The following is a 14,430-nucleotide window of genomic DNA, read 5'->3' on the forward strand; positions in this document are numbered from 1 at the left end:
GTAGTGGTGGACAATGTTGGACTGGGGTTTTTTGGGCCCACCAAAGAAAATAATTCTGAAAGTCCACCCTCCATTTGCACAAAGAATTTGCATGTTGTTAAGACAGTGGATGTAGATCTGCTGTGCCACAAAACCAATTTGAATCTTTTTATTAGTACAGCGCCAACTTATTCCGCAGCGCTTTCAGGTAATTTATTTATTACCCTCCACCAAACTGGGTAGTCATTTACCAACCTCAGAAGGATGGAAGGCTGAGTCAACCTTAAGCTGGCTACCTGAACCATGCAAGGATTGAACTCGCCACCTTCAGGTCATAAGCGAGAGCTTAAGACTGCATTTCTGCTACCTTACACTCTACACCACACGGGACTTGGGATTTGGCTGAGGGGCCGCACTTGTGGTCCCCTGCTTTTCAGCTATAAACCCATCAATTGGGATGTGGTCTTGACTGCAGAAAACCCCAAACTGCTGCCCTGGCAATAGTCTCAGTTATGTGGCAGGTGATGCAAACTGGTCAGGGTACTGTAATGCAATACCAGAGAAGTAAACAGAGATGTAATCATGGGATAAAGCAGAGGGTAAGACAGGTGTGTAAAACTGCATTAAGCCAAAGGTCAGTGCAAGCAGCAGAGTAAGTGTGGCCAATAAGCCAAGGTCAGGAGTGGAGAAGATAGGAAAGCTGAGAGGAACAATCATGGATAAAAGACAGGAAAACTGTCAAAACTATACAACAGCATTTAAAACTAGAGAGGCTAATTGCTCAAGCAACCACCAGTGGGCTGGGCAGGCAGTGTCCTAAATACACAAGAGCATGCTCCATTGGCAGCAGTAGCAGATGGCCTGGGATGCAAGGAGATGCAGCTCTGCTACAGATGACAGAAGCAAGGGACAGGAAACCATGGCCGCCAGCGGAAGGAAATGAGGGAAGTCAACAGCTGCAGCCCCAAAACATAACACATGTCTACCTTCATTTGCTTGGTAAACTTTGTTATTTCCATTGCACTCACAGGAAAGATTATCAATAAGGTCAGATTATTACCTCATCCTGGTCTGTAATACTGTTGGATGTGTCACTCCTAGTTCTGCCAGCAATTTATTTTTAGGTCCTGTATCTATATATGGTATTACTATCTTTGAATATGCACTTTATCTGATATATCTTTCTCAGGAGTAATATAGCCTGAGAAAGATACATCAGATAAAGTGCATATTCATAGATAGTAATTAGAGATGAGTGAGTATACTTGCTAAGGGCAATTGCTCGAGCGAGCATTGCCCTTAGCGAGTACCTGCCCCCTCGAGACAAAAGGTTCGGGTGCCCACGCGGGGGAGCGGTGAGTAGCGGCAGTCAGCAGGAGGGAGCGGGTAGAAGAGAGGGAGAGAGAGATCTCCCCTCCTTTCCTCCCCACTCTCCCCCGCAGCTCCCTGCCCGCCGCCGGCACCCGAACCTTTTGTCTCGAGGGGGCAGGTACTCGCTAAGGGCAATGCTCGCTCGAGCAATTGCCCTTAGCGAGTATACTTGCTCATCACTAATAGTAATACCAAAGTGATAAAGTGCATACTGTATATTTATACTGAAGATGGGATTCATAAGTGAGTGTAATTTTACAGCATGTGACTTCTAAGACCACTGATTGTTTACAGGTGACCACCATGTGACAACGGCAGCCAAAGACCTGGGAGACGCCAGAGCATCTGTGCTGGATCATTGAGGCTTGGAAAGGCAAGTAATGTTTATCTTATTCTACTATATACAACTTGCTGCTGTTTTATTTTTTCAGAAGTTGGACACGCCTTTAAGCTTTTGAAAATAATTTATTTTAGTCGAGTTGTTACATTTGTGAACGGCGCAAATATGATGCTCTTCACGAATGCTACCAACATGTCCGATCACAATGGACCAATATACCCTTGCCTATGGGAGTATGTGTAGTATTGTAGTTCAGCTCCACTGAAGTAAATGGTAGCTGAACTACAATACTAGTGTAGTGGCCCGGAGGGTCCTCCAGAACAGTCACGCCAACTTTTATCCTGTCTATGCGCTTCTCTTAGGCATAAAAGGTGCCACAAGTCAGAGAAACCCTGTTTGCCAACACTAAGCATTGAGCTTAGGCAGGGGAGAAACAGCTGGCTATCTATTGGCTGTCAATTACACCTCCCCTGATTGGTGAGTGGGTCCAAGGGCGGGAAACCTTTACATGAGTCTATATGCAGAGTGGGTGGAGACAGGAAAAAGTGCGGAAACTGGGAGAGGAAGTGAAGGAGGAGTCAGAGTGTGGAGCGAGTAGGGAAAGGAGTCAGAGGAGAAAGACGTGTGCAGCAAGTTGTGGTCAGTCAGGAGGAGTGTTAGCAAGCCAGCCGTGTGAGCAGAGTTTGCCTACAAAACCAGCAAGGGTAGCGAGGTCCCTTTCCGCTCCTTTGTCTGTTCTGCAGTGAGGAGTTCCGAGTTGGAGGCCAGCGTTCCACAAAACAGTGCGTCTAACTAACGGGTGAATTCCAAGCCAAGATTAGTTCAGCGGCCATCTTTAACTCACATCCAACATCTGCATCTTACACCCTCAGTAAACCCTCCAGCTAACTAGTACTGAGGGGAATCTTACTGAGCTACTTCTAGGAGGATAGAGAGAGCGTTGAAGTAATTGTTGTTTAAGCTACAAATCCACTGGGTTCAACGTGTTCACTTCCTGCATCACTGTCGGCTCTTCTACTGCTGCAAAGTTTCACTGTATTAAATATATATATATTGTTATCATCAAAAGCTTCAGTAAATCTGCGTGCTCCCAGTTTACTAATACAAGCTACTGGACTCGTCTTAAGTTATTCCACCATCTTTAGACTTGGGAGTTTAGGTTGGAGTACTGGCGTCACCCTTGACAAAACAACAGTTTAGTATAGACGTATCCATATAAGTCAACCTTGCCGCTGTGCGACAGCTGAGCAGAGTACCCCTATTGCCACTGTCTGGAGGGATTACAGAGCCACCTGTGAAAACCATCTTACCCACTTTGGCACTCAGCTCGGCCGTTGCACTAGCTGTGTTAGGAAAAAGCAGCCATGTTTCTCTAACCCTGGACAACCCCTTTAACAATTATGTATTGTCAACAGATGACACCTAAGGGCCTTCTGCAGTGACGATTAACACTGCCCAGCACTGAATAACTGGGCACATGCAATGAAGTTGCAATCACATGGACCAGAGCTGAATTAGCGATGCCACCCCAGTTTCGCTTCCTGATTGCCAACAGCGCACCAAAACAGGAGGTTTTAGTTACACATAAGTTTTTCATTCTTGGCACTTTTTCTTATACAGACGTTTTTTGAGCAAACACCAGAAAAATGCCACGCCTAGAGCATGCTGTTATTTGCAAAAATCAAAACAAAACGTAAACCTTAGAATTGCACCAAAAGTGATAAAAATGCCATGAAAGACATTTTTTTCTAGTGCATTTCATATTTTTTTAATGACCTGCAGCAAATATTTGTTTCTTTTTTGGGGGGGGGGGGGGGGGGGGACCACCTGTTCAAGAAATGCCAGTGTCAAAACTGCTAAAAACTCAGCCTTTTTGGTAAAAAGACTATGTGTGACACCAGACTTAAATGGGGTTGTCCCGTGGCAGCAAGTGGGGTTATACACTTCTGTATGGCCATATTAATGCACTTTGTAATATACATCGTGCATTAAATATGAGCCATACAGAAGTTATACACTTACCCCCTCCGGTGCTGGCATCCCCGTCTCCATGGCGCCGACTAAAGCTGCCTTCTCCTTCCATTAGACGTGCTTGCGCTGTCCGGTCTTCTGCTCTGTTGAATGGGGCCGCTCCGGCGCGCTCGCGCCGCACATGTCTTCTGCGCATGCGCAGACCAGCTCTACGGCGCGAGCATGCCGGAGCGGCCCCATTCAACAGAGCAGAAGACCGGACAGCGCAAGCGCGTCTAATGGAAGGAGAAGACAGCTTTAGTCGGCGCCATGGAGACAGGGACGCCAGCACCGGAGGAGGTAAGTGTATAACTTCTGTATGGCTCATATTTAATGCACGATGTATATTACAAAGTGCATTAATATGGCCATACAGAAGTGCATAACCCCACTTGCTGCCGCGGGACAACCCCTTTAAACTAATTTTCATTAGTTATTATTGAACAAATTCATAAGACGATTAAACCTCAGCAATCCAACAAGGTCTTGGAAGGAAGGGTCAGGGATTATAAGATTACTCCAACAAAAAGGTAAAATGTTTATAGCTTTGATTTCTTCTCAAAATGTGGATTTAATAGAGAACACATCCCGTCAAGTAGAGGCACATCCCATTTATTCAGCCAAGTCTCCTCCTATTTCATTGTATATTTTTGTTATTGAACAAGACTCTTATGTAGGGTGTAACAGGTACGATTTATTAAACCGTGTTGTAGAGTTTATTATCCTGGCCATCCCATTACTCTAAGGCCTCCTTCACACGGGCAACAAAGTCAAAATCACATGTATGTGAAGCCCATGTTTCCCTGTGGGTTCCTTCACACGTGATGTTTTGTAGAATGCTACAACCCAACACATACATCTCACGAGTCCGGCAATGTGCCCGCGACTCACAAGGTTTTGTAGCCCATGTTTCCCTACAGATCCTTCCTTTCTGTTGCATGGCATCACATGAAAATGGGAATTTTGGGTGGTGCGATGCAACGTTGACAGTAGTAAATCCTACTGTCAAAGCCTAAACTAAGCCCTAGCTGCAGGGAAAAAAAAAAATATACATCACCTCAAAAGTGCTCTCCGTCGCCGCAGCTTCTCCCCAAGTCCCGGCACTGTCTCTCTGCATCATCTTCTGGCCGGGGATTGAAAACCAATCACAGCCATTCATCAAGCACTGGCTGTAATTGGCTAAGAGTCAGCCAATCCCAGCCAGCGCTTCCAGGATCCGGGGATTTTTCAATCCCCAGCCAGAAGATGATGAAAAGAAGCAGTGCCGGGACCCGGGGAGAAGATGCGGCGGCGCCCCAGACAGTGCAGGAGAGGTGATGTATATATATTTTTTTTTTCTTCAGCTACAGATTATTTTCGGGGTAGGGCTTATATTTCAAGCCCCCCCACCCCCTCCCGAAAGTCCTCGCATGTGATGCTACAAAGCCGCGCAACTTTTTAGCGTCACATGCGACTTTGTTGTGCTACAAAATTGTGGTATTGCTGCGAGAAGACGCAGCGATATCGTACAGACCAGCAATACCATGTCGCCCGTGTGAAGGAGGCCTAAATGAGCAAAGAAAACCAGCTCACCACCAAGGAAGAACCCCAGCCAGGTGAAGGAAGCGTTGTCCAGTACACAGTGCATTCTGTACATGCAAACTTTACACTATAGTCAGAAATCAGAGCAGTAGCACACAAGGCTCATGCATTTTCTCCTGATGTAATGTCTTTAATCACAGCCTATATGCTAGTAGCATGAGGTTATTATTTAACATAAAATCATCTAATAACATGGAGACATGTAATAATAACCAATGAAATTAAAAAGATTTGTTTGTCATTACGGGGCTATCAAAAACTGCAAGGTATTGAAAGACACAGTGAAAATTGATCATTGTGCAACAGTTTGTTAAATGATACATTTAGTAAGATCTGTTGTGTTAAAATATAATAATAAAACCATTAAACATGCACTTTCATAATGCAGCATAATTTTCCTGCACTTAGTGGATTTGTGGAGGAAGCAGACAGCTCAGTTCCCACAGCAGTGGCCAAAACCTGCCTGCAATAACTAAATCTGGCCACTGCACTAGGAATGTAGCTGTCTGCTCTTGCAGAAATCAGCTCCATGCACAAGAGCACTGGCCCAAGGAACAGCTGATCTGCGAAGGTCCTGGATGACGGACTCCCTTGGATCTACTACTGATGACATTTTCTGAAGATAGGAAATCAATAGTTAACAAGTGGACAACTCTTTTGATTTTTATTACTTTAAAATAATTGGCTAACCCCTCATGTTCTTGTATAGAATGTCATGCTACATTAGCGATAGGATTCTGGAATCTCATGATAACTTTTTGTATCTGGATCAGCATGATTATGGTGATACCAAGTTTATATAGAGTTTTTTTTTATTTTTTACTACCTTTGCACACAAAAAAACATTTAAAAAAAATGACTGGCCATTGCTGCATTCAAAGACCCATAACATTTTATTTTTTTTTATTTTTCTGGTAACCATAGAATCATAGAATGGTAGAGTTAGAATGGACCTGCTCAATGCAGGATTCACTAAACCATCCCAGACAGATATTTGTCCAGCCTTTGTTTGAACACTTCCATTGAAGGAGAACTCACCACCTCCCGTGGTAACCTGTTCCTCTTATTGATCATCCTCACTGTCAGAAAGTTTTTTCTAATATCTAATCTGTATCTCCTCCCTTTCAGTTTCATACGATTGCTTCTAGTCTTTCCTTGTACAAATGAGAATAGGGCTGATCCCTCTGCACTGTGACAGTCCTTCAGATATTTGTAGACAGCTATTAAGTCTCCTCTCGGCCTTCTTTTTTGCCAGCTAAACATTCCCAGATGCTTTAACCGTTCCTCATAGGACATGATTTGCAGACTGCTCACCATATTGGTAACTCTTCTCTGAACTTGCTCCAGTTTGTCTAGGTCTTTTTAACGTGGGGTGCTCAGAACTGGACACAGTATTCCAGATGAGGTCTGTACAAATAATGTATTTGTCTTTTGTGAAAGTTGATTAAAATAAATTCTACAGCCAGAGTGCGGATGATTTTTAATTTTTGACACACCCTCCCTTTATTAATTAATTTCTTATTATGTAGTCATTATGAATTTCGAGGCATCATAAACTAAAGTTCATTTAATTTAAATTTTATGACTTAGTCAGCTGGATTATGGTAGACAGATATAAAACACATCATTACTTCCAGGGCCGGCCTTGTGGAAAGAAAAAAATAATGGCTATGTCACCATTACAAACTATCGAGCATGTGTATTATAACTTGTATGCCACTTTCTGGCATCCAAAAGTCGCAAATTATGGTGCATGCCATAATTTACGACTTTTTGCCTTTTACACCACCCTCCAGCACTTCTTTAAAAGTGGTTGGGGCTGGAAGCATGACTGTATGCGGCCTGTCAGATTACGCCACAAAAGTGATGTAAAGTATATCTTCACCACCAGCAGTATATACCCACAGTATAAATTCCCCATACTGTACATCTCCTTTCTGTACTATGTGTGCACGGTTTGGCGTGTGTGAGGAGCCACGCAGGACAAATGTTCCCGCAAGATGCCAGGAGCCAGGGTGAGAGCTGGAAGAGGGAAAGACTCTGAGAGAGCGTCTGTCAGCAGGAAAACTGCCTCAGACTGAGTGCAAGACAGTCGCAGCTGAATATGTAGTATATGTTTCATATAGTATATGAAACACTAGCGGTGAGATATGGCACATGCGCGCTAAAGCAGGCTGCCAAGGATTTGGCATTCCCTGCTAGGCAGTGAAGGCTACATCACCAGCATACACTGACCTGCAGGAAGTTAACTGCAGCTAATGGACTCTCCAAAACAGAAAGTAGAGAATCCGTCCGGCTGGAGGTGACGTGACCAGGGGGACTGAAGGAGCCAGAAGAAGATCGACGAGGTGAAGATGCGGTAAGAAGATGGCCTAGGGAGGAATAGGTAAGTATTGATTTTATTTTCTAATGACAAAACAGCTTTAAAGGGGTTGTCCCGCGGCAGCAAGTGGGGTTAAGCACTTCTGTATGGCCATATTAATGCACTTTGTAATATACATCGTGCATTAAATATGAGCCATACAGAAGTTATTCACTTACCTTCCCTGCGCTGGCGTCCCCGTCTCCATGGCTCCTGATTGGCTGGAATCGGCACACGTGACGGGGCGGAGCTACGCGATGACACGTGGAAGGGGGCCGAGCCAAAACACCGCTCGTGCCACACCGAGCCGAAGGCAGAAGACCCTTCTGCGCAAGCGCGTCTAATCGGGCGATTAATGGAAGTGGAAAAAGTAGAGAGCGCCACAGGTGGATCCAATCCACACTAGCTCAGCTGTGTGGATGCGGTCACAAAGTGTCTTTTCCTCAGTGCTCCAATCCTTCAATGTAAAGGAGAGCTGCAGATACAGGCTGGGGGGTCTAGATGAAGAACTCCCCCAGATATAATAAAGAAAGAAAAAGAGAAAAAAACCGTCAGAAAAAAGGATCCGCGCTCACAGGTGAAGTGCACTGAGGACAAATTCACGTGTAGACAGTGGTGAAATAAAACACTTACTTGGAAGGAGGGGGGTATGATGTACAGATGCCCCCTCCTCAGAGTGTCCACCACAAGGTATAGAGCTGTGCTCCAAGTAGCAAGATGATTCTCCATTAATGGCTTGAGAAAGGTGCCTTATTCTGCACCGAAACGCGTTGCCGTATTAAAAGTTCTGTTTGATTTCAACAACTGGAGAATCATCTTGCTACTTGGAGCACAGCTCTATACCTTGTGGTGGACACTCTGAGGAGGGGGCATCTGTACATCATACCCCCCTCCTTCCAAGTAAGTGTTTTATTTCACCACTGTCTACACGTGAATTTGTCCTCAGTGCACTTCACCTGTGAGCGCAGATCCTTTTTTCTGACGGTTTTTTTCTCTTTTTCTTTCTTAATCGGGCGATTAGACGCTGAAGTTAGACGGAGCCATGGAGACGGGGACGCCAGCGCAGGGAAGGTAAGTGAATAACTTCTGTATGGCTCATATTTAATGCACGATGTATATTACAAAGTGCATTAATATGGCCATACAGAAGTGCTGAACCCCACTTGCTTTCGCGAGACAACCCCTTTAAAGAAACATCCACAACTCACAAACTCACATCACTCCCTTCCCGATCTGGCATGCTGCATTTTATATATATATATATATATATATATATATATATATATATATACTGTGTTATACCTAATGTGTTACTTCATATAGATACACTCATTGTCAAAAAAATCTAGCCTTAGAAGAAGTTGCCACTTTGCTTTAAAACTCGGCATGCAGTTACATCTCAGACAGATATGTAAATGATTAGAGTTGTGGTGTGATTAGATGAACGGTCTTGTCACCTGAGGCCCTAAAAGTGGTTTCATCCTTAGCCTATAAACAGTTTCTCAGAGGCTCCTTGTGTGTAGGGACCTCTTCTTCCACTTGTGTAGAGCTTGTTGGCCATTAGACGCCTCTATGACGCAATCCAAGAGATTTGACCCAGTTAACAGAGTTTGAGAGGGGAGCATTATTAGAATGAGAGAAGCCGGATAGTTGTACCAATGAATTGCCCGCTACCTGGGCCGTTCTGACCAGACTGTTAGGAGGTGTTGGAAGCAGTGAATGTATAATGAACCAGGGCAGAAAGGCTTGTGTCTTGGTGGCTAATATCTCAGACCTGGCTGCACTACAGTGAAACAGTTATGTTTGAACTGTATTGAAAATCTCAATGTTATGTGCTGGTCTCTGCTCCTAGAGAAGCTGTTGTGGTGTAGGGTGGTGCAGGTCCTCCAGTGGGAAGAAGATCCTGGAGATAGGAAAGGGTTTAACAGCCAAACTTACTTTTATTGAAGCTTCAGGCAAACAAGCTGACTGACCATACAGTTCATTTCCATATATCCGGGTGTAAAGTTGGTGGCTGAAGATACTGCCTTCTCTACATAAAAATTCCTGCACTGCTTGTGCAGATTTCTCACTAGGGTCCTGGCACTCAGGAATGAGGCTGTATATACCCTGCTTCCCCAAAAATTAGATGTACCCTGATTTTTCAGGATTTTTAGGGAGGCTTGAAATATGAGCCATAACCCCACAAATTAGCCCTAGCTGCATTTCATTAGAGGGGTTCTGTCACTAAAAAAGAAAAATGCTATACTTATCTATACCTCCCCCATCAGTCTACTTACCAGATCTTCACCTCCCTTATCTTCTCCTGTCTCCTGCAGTCCAGGGCTCACTTCAGCTCCAGCTGCCTGATTCTTCTCCTTCCTGTGAGGTTAAGTACATTAGGTTGGCAGTCTGCCAATGTACGTTATGTCACAGCTCACAGGCCAGCAGGAGGACTACCTATCTTCTTCAGAGATTGCTCATGCGAGCTGTCTCTGAAATAGATTGCAATTCCTTCCTAGGCAGTGAAGCTACAGCACAGGGATGTGACCTTCACTGACTCAGCAGGAAGGAGTTTGTAATAAAGCAGCCTTCATAACAAGCTGGGCCCAACCTGCAGTGAGCTGACCTGGGGCACTGGAGAGGCTCAACCAGGAAAAGATGTGATAAGGAGACAGACAGGGAAGGAATAGGTAAGTTTAGATTTTTTTTTTTTTTTATGACAAAACCCCTTTAAAGAAAGAAATACATTACCTAACAGGTTTGGTCCAGTTCCCTCCTGCTGCTCTCCGCAATTCCGACGCACTTCTTGCAGTCCTCGGCCGCCCAAGGAAGATCACTTCCTGATTACAGGATTCATAAAGCCCACCTCCAGGAAGCAATGGCTCTGATAGGTTCTTGAGTACTGCTCAGTCAATCAATGCAGAGCTCGATGAACTAATGCAATGACTGTGATTGGTTCATGGAGCGCTGGACTGATTGGCTGAGCAGTAGTTGAAGAACCAATCACAGCCATCACATTGTGGAGGTGGGAGTTATGAATTGGCCAATCAATGCTGTGGCTGAGCCAAGTCATAACTCCCGTCTCCACAACACGATGGCTGTGATTGGTTCTTTAACCGCTTCTCAACCAATCAATGCAGCACTCAATGAACCTGTTACGGCACTCTGCCCCCCGAGCGCCAGTTGGGGTGCCCTGATCTCCTGCACCCCACTGTCCCTGCCTACTTGCCTCGGCCCTGGCTAACCCCAGGCGGACAACTGGGCGGCAGTCCCTGCACTGGCTAGGGACCTGGCGACTGCCTAGCTGGAACTACTAACAGGGGACAGAGTGCCGACAGAAGAGGCAGGTGTAACAAACCAACAAAACTTACAAGGACAAGCAGGGCTGGAGATGGAGCTCACAGGCCGATAGACAGGACCCGAATAGCAACTAGTGCTGACTGGGACCGACCAGACTAGGGGCTAACAGGACCAACAGAAACAGGCTGAGAAAGGATAGCAGGGCTGACAGACAACTAGGGACTGGCTGAGGTAAACTGCAGACAGACTGACTAGCTGAAAGCAGAACCAATAACTGGCAGTGAGCTCACATCACTGCCAGTCTCTTAACCACAAGGTTCCGCCCCCGGGCGGAGAGTGGGAGGAGGCAACTCCACCCACTGCTGTATAAGACGAACGGAGGAGTGCGGGCGGCACCCTACGGGTGGACACGCCCATGCCGCCGCCCACCGGCCGTCCCAAGCTGCTGGGATAACCTCGACACAGGGCTCCAGGCTGCTGGAGCCGACGCCGGAGCGACGCGCGCCGACCGCGGGATCCCGTGCCGCGCTGTATGGTAACATTACCCCCCCTCTGACGGGGGACCTCCGGGCCCCCGGAAACTCGACCAGGCTTATCCAGGAGGCGGCTGCGAAAACGCTGTACCAACCCGAGAATGTGACCCACCTGGGCGGTCACCATGGGCTGATCCTCAGGTCCATGACTTCGGTAGTCTGTGGCTGCCCCATTTCCTTCAGGGCCAACCGTTGACATATCGTCATGTTTCAGGTCGTCTTCCGAGTCAATGTCCAACCATTCACCACTGTCTTTTGACCCATCCTCGCTACCAATGACGCTGCCTTCAAAATCTGAGGCATCTCCAACTTTAAAATCACTGTCATCTGAGCTATCATACTCCAAAAAACTCTTCCGGGCCCCCAAATATTGTGAGGTTCCTGTAGCCCGGCGAGAATCCAGGATCTCCTGGGCCTCGTATTCAACTTCATCACGGACCGGGGTGGGCGGCGGGGGACCGGAGGTGGGCATCACCGAAGGGACAACAGGTTTCGACACAGACTTATGGAACCCCCTGCGACCCCTCCTTTTGTGATTTCCAGAGGACCGGTACCCCTTCTGTCCCGCCCTGTACGGCTCAACCACCGACAGACTCTCCTCACAACGCAACTGCATACGAGACCCCACCCCTTTCTTCCGTCCCCCCTGCAGGGCATCGGTGGCGACATCAGCAGCAGGGCAGGCGGACGGGGTGTGAAGGTAAGTGGGACCTCGGGGGCTGAGTGCGGTCTCGACTGAGCAGGGAGGATGGGAAGCGCGATGGCTATGGCAGAACGGGCCCCACTGGGTTAGCTCCCCAGTGGCCCAATCGAATTGGGGGTTATGCAACGCCAGCCACGGCATCCCTAGTACCATGTCTACCGACATTTTCTCCATTACCAGGAATGATAGACCTTCCGAATGGCGACCCCCCACAGTGAGTTGTAACACTGGGGTCCTCCATCGTACCAAGCCCGAAGCCAGAGGAGTAGCATCAATGCTAGCAAAACGAATTGGCGTCTTCAGCGCCAAAAATTCCGCCCTCAGGGGCTCAACAAGACGCATGCTTACCAGGTTAGCGGCTGCTCCGGAATCAATAAATGCCTGCCCTAGGCGGGAGAAGTTCCGGAATCTAACCTGGCAGGGTATTAGAAGTCTAGGACGTACCTGTGGTCCTAGGCGACCCTCCCTGCAATCGCCTAGGACTGGGAGTCTTTCTGCCGATTCGGACTGTGGGCGCTGAGGCCTCAGGGGGCAGGTTATCACCCGATGTCCAGCTTTCCCGCAGTAGAGGCAGAGATGATGCAATAACCGAACTCGGCGTCGCTCCTTGGGGTCCAGCGGGTCCAGTTCCATAGGTTCGGGAACAGAGACTGGTACGGAAGAGGAAGGAACCGGACAAACGACCTCCCTGACTCTACTGGTCTGCCTGTCCTGCTTCCCAGCCCTGAGCCTCCTATCTGCCTTCACCGCTAGCTCCATGGCCTCCTTTAAGGACCCGGGAATGGGATGGGAGATCAACAGCTCTTTGACCGCGTCCGAGAGACCCTGCAGAAAAACGTCCTTCAGGGCACTCTCGTTCCATGCAGTGTCGCCCGCATAGCGTCTGAAACTGGAGCAATAATCCTCCACACAAAGCGACCCCTGATGCAGCGCCAGCAACCGTGAAACCGCCAACCCCACTCGGTCCGGCTCATCGAAGATGCCCCCGAGTTCCTGAAAAAAGGAGTCCACCGACTGCAGGGAGGGGGAACCCTCGGGAATAGAAAAGGCCCAAGTCTGGGCAGAGCCCCGCAGCAGGGACATTATAAGCCCGACCCTCTGGGCCTCTGAGCCCGAAGAACGGGGACGCATCCGAAAAAACAGGCGACACGCCTGTTGAAAAACGAAAAACTTGTTCCTCTCCCCAGAGAACACCTCGGGGAGAGGGCACTTGGGTTCGGGACTGGTAAAGGCGTTCTGCCCCTGCGACAACGCCCACTGCTCCTGGGCCACCATGCGAGCTGACAAATCCCGGATCACCGGCACCAGGTCTTGCAGCTGGTTTGCAAGGGCGCTGATCGCCGCCATGAAAAAAAAGGTATTTTAAGGGCCAGTTATTATGTTACGGCACTCTGCCCCCCGAGCGCCAGTTGGGGTGCCCTGATCTCCTGCACCCCACTGTCCCTGCCTACTTGCCTCGGCCCTGGCTAACCCCAGGCGGACAACTGGGCGGCAGTCCCTGCACTGGCTAGGGACCTGGCGACTGCCTAGCTGGAACTACTAACAGGGGACAGAGTGCCGACAGAAGAGGCAGGTGTAACAAACCAACAAAACTTACAAGGACAAGCAGGGCTGGAGATGGAGCTCACAGGCCGATAGACAGGACCCGAATAGCAACTAGTGCTGACTGGGACCGACCAGACTAGGGGCTAACAGGACCAACAGAAACAGGCTGAGAAAGGATAGCAGGGCTGACAGACAACTAGGGACTGGCTGAGGTAAACTGCAGACAGACTGACTAGCTGAAAGCAGAACCAATAACTGGCAGTGAGCTCACATCACTGCCAGTCTCTTAACCACAAGGTTCCGCCCCCGGGCGGAGAGTGGGAGGAGGCAACTCCACCCACTGCTGTATAAGACGAACGGAGGAGTGCGGGCGGCACCCTACGGGTGGACACGCCCATGCCGCCGCCCACCGGCCGTCCCAAGCTGCTGGGATAACCTCGACACAGGGCTCCAGGCTGCTGGAGCCGACGCCGGAGCGACGCGCGCCGACCGCGGGATCCCGTGCCGCGCTGTATGGTAACAGAACCAATGTGATGGCTGTGATTGGTTCATCAAGCGCTGCATTGATTGACTTAGCCTTACTCAAGAACCAATCAGAGCCATTGCTTCCTGGAGGTGGGGTTTATGAATCCTGTAACCAGGAAGTGATCGTCTGTGGGTGGCCGAGGACTGCAAGAAGCATGTCGGAGCTCTGGAGAGCAGCTTGGGGGACTTGGACTGAGTC

This window comes from Eleutherodactylus coqui, chromosome 1 (assembly GCF_035609145.1).
Source record: "Eleutherodactylus coqui strain aEleCoq1 chromosome 1, aEleCoq1.hap1, whole genome shotgun sequence".
NCBI classification, from domain to species: domain Eukaryota; kingdom Metazoa; phylum Chordata; class Amphibia; order Anura; family Eleutherodactylidae; genus Eleutherodactylus; species Eleutherodactylus coqui.